This window comes from Eriocheir sinensis, unplaced genomic scaffold (genome assembly GCF_024679095.1).
Source record: "Eriocheir sinensis breed Jianghai 21 unplaced genomic scaffold, ASM2467909v1 Scaffold71, whole genome shotgun sequence".
NCBI classification, from domain to species: Eukaryota; Metazoa; Arthropoda; class Malacostraca; order Decapoda; family Varunidae; genus Eriocheir; species Eriocheir sinensis.
This window is the reverse complement of record NW_026112065.1, coordinates 189024-195000: the sequence shown is the minus strand read 5'-3', so window position 1 is coordinate 195000 and position 5977 is coordinate 189024. Positions and strand designations below refer to the sequence as shown.

At 44.7% G+C, this 5977-nt stretch overlaps 1 protein-coding gene across 2 annotated transcripts in view; it reads left to right on the top strand.

Annotated features, from left to right (window-relative positions):
• LOC126994053 (serine-aspartate repeat-containing protein F-like) overlaps positions 1–67 on the top strand; it is a 2710-nt gene extending 2643 nt beyond the window's left edge. For both annotated transcript variants that reach the window (XM_050853295.1, XM_050853294.1), the window contains exon 2: positions 1–67. This exon is cut by the window's left edge. The gene's annotated coding sequence lies outside the window, so the exon portion shown is untranslated.
• The last annotated feature ends 5910 nt before the right edge of the window (positions 68–5977 follow it).

Sequence of the window (5977 nt, the reverse complement as noted above, 5' to 3'; positions counted from 1 at the left end):
ACCCTTCAGTGAGGGTCGCTCTTATTACACCTTCAGGGGAGGAGCTCCAGCTGTATTTCTTATCTTATCAATGAAAACCTTTACAATAAAAATATTATCCTATTAATGAATTTACCTTACCTATTAATAATAGTGTGCCTATCACAGTGAAATTCACCACATGCACGACTGCCAAGCCTCTTCCATTCGACTACCATTCTATTAGCAAACCAATTCCTGCCTGCATGTTTAACAAATCTATATTGATCTAACGACCCATGGCTAAGAGTGCATGCCCTTTTACGAGCAGACCCTCATCAAAGGCCGTCACCCATCTATAAACTTTAATGAAGTCTACTCGCATCGTCCGCCTTTCCAGGGAATGCAAATTTAGACGTTAAGGGCAACCCTTTTTACGGCACGCTTATCCTTTACTCACCAGTTACGGTCATATTGTACATTACACCTTTTTAAATATATTGGAAAACAGTACAAGAAAACTACTACTACTACTACTACTACTACTACTACTACTACTACTACTACTACTACTACTACTACTACTACTACTACTACTACTACTACTACTACTGCTGCTGCTACTACCTTTATTTATATATTTTTTTACAGCTTGGCCTATGGTGCCGGTAGGCTTTCTTTGGGGGCCTGGTAGTCGGCTCGAGCCCACCGTGGCGCAGGCAAGTGTTTATAGCGACGCCATCTATTCTTGGCTCATGCTGCCTCTCGAGCTCATTCTTGATTTCCCTTTGACAGTTCCTGTAGACTCTTAGACCATAGCCACGGAAAAACTCAGCACAACGCGCATACTCCAAGTTCCAACTACGTGTTTCCAGACCTTATTCCTATGATATCAACTTTCCACGAACCACTTTACTAGATGATGAACACCTCTAAAAATTATCCATGTATCTCATATTTACTGTAATAATGATCCAACAATCTGATGTCCACTGTTAGTAATAATATGACGCAAATGTGCAAAGCAAAAAAAGTAATTAGGTGTAAAGTACTATATGTGGAATTCAAAGAAGGTGAAAAACTATAAAACCTGCCGTTGAGTAGTAAATGAGAACTTTGTATTTAGCGGTGAAAGACTGAGTACAACATGGGGAGGCATAGGCTAATACTAGTTGAAATACTACTACTATATACGATGATGATGATAATAGTAGTAATAATAATAATAATAGAGCAAGTAGGAATTGGATGTCTTCTGGTCTCATTAGAAACAATCCAGGGGTGTAGTAGGCAGAAAGGCAACTAAAATTAAGAAATCGCAATGGACGGACACGGGATAAAGGGAACAGATATGGAAGGAAAGAGTACCTACGCGACACACTGGGAAATAACTAATGTATAAAGAACCCAAGGCATGTTATCCACGCATTGTGCATGAAATAAAAGTTAAGCACGGTTATTTTTTCTTATTTATCAAGATTTATTTGCGAATAGTTGCCATTCAAAAGAATTAAGAATATTTTATCTATTCCTTTATAGTTTATCAACAGCCCTGTCACCCGCCCCCACCACAAGCAGTAGCGGCAACATGACCACCACCAACAACTATCACACAAAATACTTCCACCATCACTATCATCACTACCTCCATAAACCGTAAAATTCCAATACCAATGACAATATTAATCTTACCACCATCAACACCACCATTAATATCAACAGGAATACCATTACCAATATTATTACCAGCAACAATACCATTACCAGCACTATATAGTACCACCTACACCACCACTACCACCACCAACAACAACAACAACCATTAATACAACCACCACCCGCATCCCCAGCGACGCCCGAGTCAGGTGTTAGTAGAGGCCGTGCGGCGAGACAGCAGGCAGCAGCGGGCGGGCCAGGCAGCCGCACCTCACCTGGCGGACTCGGGTTCTCCAAGGGCGCCTCTGTTGATATGATGGGCGGAAGGAAATCGTCGGCGTCGTCAGGCAGGAGCGGAGAGTCGCCCTGGACGCTGCTGGTGTTGTAACTATACTCCTCCTGCCCCAAGACTTCCACGGCCGGCACCTCCTCTGGCGTGACGGGCGGAGACTCACCTTGGCTCTCCGCGGGGGGCCCGGCGGCGGCGGCCTGTGGTGGCGGCAGCAGCAAGAGAAGCAGCAGGAGCAGCCAGTACCCCTTGGACGCCACGCCCTGCACCACGGCAAGGGCTCGCCGCCATCTTGGCTCCTGCAACGGAAAGAATTATCTGTTAGATGCTTATAAGTGTTTATTTCTTAGTGGTCTCCCAAAGTACCAAGTAGGTCTATAGAGATAAAATACCGGGAAAACAGAGAAGAATGCTTAGGGGGGGGGGGGGGGGGCTAAAAAAAACCCATGTGCGTTTAAGTTAATATTACAACACAAAAGGTAACTTATCATTTTTACTGGGGAAAAGTTTACATATTATAATGCAGTTCGTGAACAAACTGCTCCGGTGTGCGGCCGACTTCAATTAAAGAAACTCATTATTTCAGCGTTACTTGTAGGGCGAGCCAACCTCACCTCCCGACCGTGAAATTCCACCAAGCTATAATTAACGGGGTCTCACCAGCACCTACGAAAACTTCATCATAGTTAGCCAATGAAGTTTCCAGTGCTGAGTCATGTAAGTTTATTCCATTCAAATTCCACTCTTTTGTTTTATCAAATCTTCCTTCCTTCCCTCAGACCCCTTTCCCCTCTCACTAACAGGTTACACAAGGTTCGCACTTAACTCTGACTCTTTTCTAAGTCTAACAATACATCTGCCATCGCCTTAGAGGTTCCTGCCCCTTGATCATTCGACGAGTAAAGAGGCAGGAGGCGGCCGTGGGTGATTCCTCCACTTATCTCGCCTATAATCCGCGGCACACAGAGAAGTCTGACATTAAGCCACAACCTTACTGTCAGCTTAACCTTATCTACCTACCGAGGTCGACTTCCCTCAATGAAAGGTTGATTTTATTAAGCAGATCCCCGGGATTTAAGACCTCCCGACTTAATCCATACCTCTTCACCGGTAAGAAAAAATATAAATAATAATTAGAATTCCTTACTGACCGCCGAATCCAGTCGACACTTCCCGTCGAATTCTTTACGTCTGGCGCCTACTAAAGGAAGGCTTCAAAAAGTTGGCTTTATTTTATTTGGCGTTTGGGATGAGGCGACCACACATTTATCAAGCTTTCAGCGGGGAGAGGAAAGGGCGGCGAGCTGTGACGATGATGGTTACATAATTCTATACTTTCCTGAACTTTCCCCCGCAATCAAGGAATGAAGGAAAGCCACACGATTTACGGTGAAAACATTTATCGCAGTAATGTATTTTTCGCATACCTTGGAGAAGGCTTTTTTTTTTTTTTTTACAACAAAGGAGGCAGCTTTAGGGCACACACAAAAAAGAAAACAATAATAAAAAAAAGCCCGCTATTCGCTGCTCCTAAAAAAAAAAAAAAAAGAGGTGGCCGAAAGCAAGGTCAAATACGGGAGGAGAGATGTCCTGATACCCTTCTCTTGAAAGAGTTCAAGTCGTAGGCAGGAGGGAATACAGATGAAGGAAGATTGTTCCAGAGTTTACCAGCGTGAGGGATGAAAGAGTGAAGATGCTGGTTAACTTTTGCATAAGGGGTTTGGACAGTATAGGGATGAGCATGAGTAGAAAGTCGAGTGCAGCGGGGCCGCGGGAGGGGGGGAGGCATGCAGTTAGCAAGTTCAGAAGAGCAGTCAGCGTGGAAATATCGATAGAAGATAGAAAGAGAGGCAGCATTGCGGCGGAATTTAAGAGGTAGAAGACTATCAGTATGAGGAGGAGAGCTGATGAGACGAAGAGCCTTAGCCTCCACTCTGTCCAGAAGAGCTGTGTGAGTGGAGCCCCCCCACACATGAGATGCATACTCCATACGAGGGTGGACAAGGCCCCTGTATATGGACAGCAACTGTGCAGGGGAGAAGAACTGGCGCAGACGGTACAGTACGCCCAGCCTCGAGGAAGCTGATTTAGTAAGAGATGAGATATGAAGTTTCCAGTTGAGATTTTGAGTTAAGGATAGACCGAGGATGTTTAGTGTTGAGGAAGGTGATAGCTGGGTGTTGTCAAAGAATAGGGGATAGTTGTTTAGAAGATTGTGTCGAGTGGATAGGTGGAGAAACTGTGTTTTTGAGGCGTTGAAGGACACCAGGTTCTTCTTGCCCCAATCGGAAATAATAGCAAGGTCTGAGGCTAAGCGTTCTGCAGCCTCCAGCCTTGAGTCGTTAAGTTCCTGTAGGGTGGGTCTTCTATTAAAAGAAGTTGAGTAATGCAGAGTGGAATCATCGGCGTAGGAATGGATAGGACAGTTCGTTTTGGAAAGAAGATCATCAATGAACAACAGAAAAAGAGTGGGAGATAGGACAGAACTCTGTGGGACACCACTGTTAATAGATTTAGGGGAAGAACAGTGACCGTCTACCACGGCAGAAATAGAACGGTCAGAAAGGAAACTGGAGATAAAGGTACAGATAGAAGGATATAAACCGTAGGAGGGTAATTTGGAAAGCAAAGATTTGTGCCAGACCCTATCAAAAGCTTTTGATATGTCCAGCGCAATAGCAAAAGTTTCACCGAAACGGCTAAGAGAGGATGACCAAGAGTCAGTTAAGAAGGCTAGGAGATCACCAGTAGAACGCCCCTTGCGGAACCCACACTGGCGATCAGATAGAAGGTCAGAAGTGGAAAGGTGCTTTTGAATCTTCCGGTTAAGGATTAATTCAAAAGCTTTAGATAGATAAGAAAGTAAAGCTATAGGACGGTAGTTTGAGGGATTGGAACGGTCACCCTTCTTAGGCACAGGCTGTATGAAGGCATACTTCAAGCAAGAAGGAAAGGTAGATGTTGACAGGCAGAGGCGAAAGAGTTTGACCAGGCAGGGTGACAGCACGGAGGCACAGTTTTTAAGGACAATAGGAGGCACTCCATCAGGTCCATAAGCCTTCTGAGGATTGAGGCCAGAGAGGGCATAGAAAACATCATTTTGAAGAATCTTTATAACAGGCATAAAGGAGTCAGAGGGGGGATGAGTAGGAGGAATATGCCCAGAATTGTCCAGAGTGGAGTTTTTAGAAAAAGTTTGAGAGAAGAGTTCAGCCTTAGAGATAGATGAGACGGCAGTGTTGCCGTCAGGACTGAGGAGTGGAGGGAAAGATGAAGAAGTGAAGTTGGAGGAGATGTTTTTGGCTAGATGCCAGAACTCACGGGAAGAGTTAGAGAAAGCAAGGTTTTGGCATTTTCTATTAATGAAAGAATTTTTGGTTAGTCGGAGAATATATTTGGCACGATTTCGGGCAGAAATGTAAAGTTCATAATTAGCATTAGTTTGAAGGCTCTGGTACCTTTTGTGAGCTACCTCTCTATCATTGACAGCACGAGAACAAGCGTGATTAAACCAAGGCTTTTTAGCGTGAGGAGTAGAGAAAGAACGAGGAATGTATGCCTCCATTCCAGAGACAATCACCTCTGTGATGCGCTGAGCACACACAGAGGGGTCTCTATCCTGGAAGCAATAATCATTCCACGGGAAATCGGAAAAGTACATCCTCAGGTCGTCCCACCGAGCTGAAGTAAAATGCCAGAAGCATCGCCTCCTCGGTGGGTCCAGAGGGTGTACAGGAGCGATTGGACAGGATGCAGAAATAAGATTGTGATCGGAGGAGCCCAACGGAGAGAACAGTTTGACAGAATAAGCAGAAGGGTTTGAGGTAAGGAAGAGGTCTAGAATGTTGGGCCGGTCTCCAAGACGGTCGGGAATACGTGTAGGGTGCTGGACTAACTGCTCTAGGTCGTTGAGGATAGCAAAGTTGTTGGCTTGTTCACCAGGATGGTCAGTGAAAGAGGATGAAAGCCAAAGCTGGTGGTGAACATTGAAATCTCCTAGGATGGAGATTTCAGTGAAGGGAGAGTGGGTCAAGATGTGCTCCACTTTAGAACTCAAATAGTCAAAGAATTTTA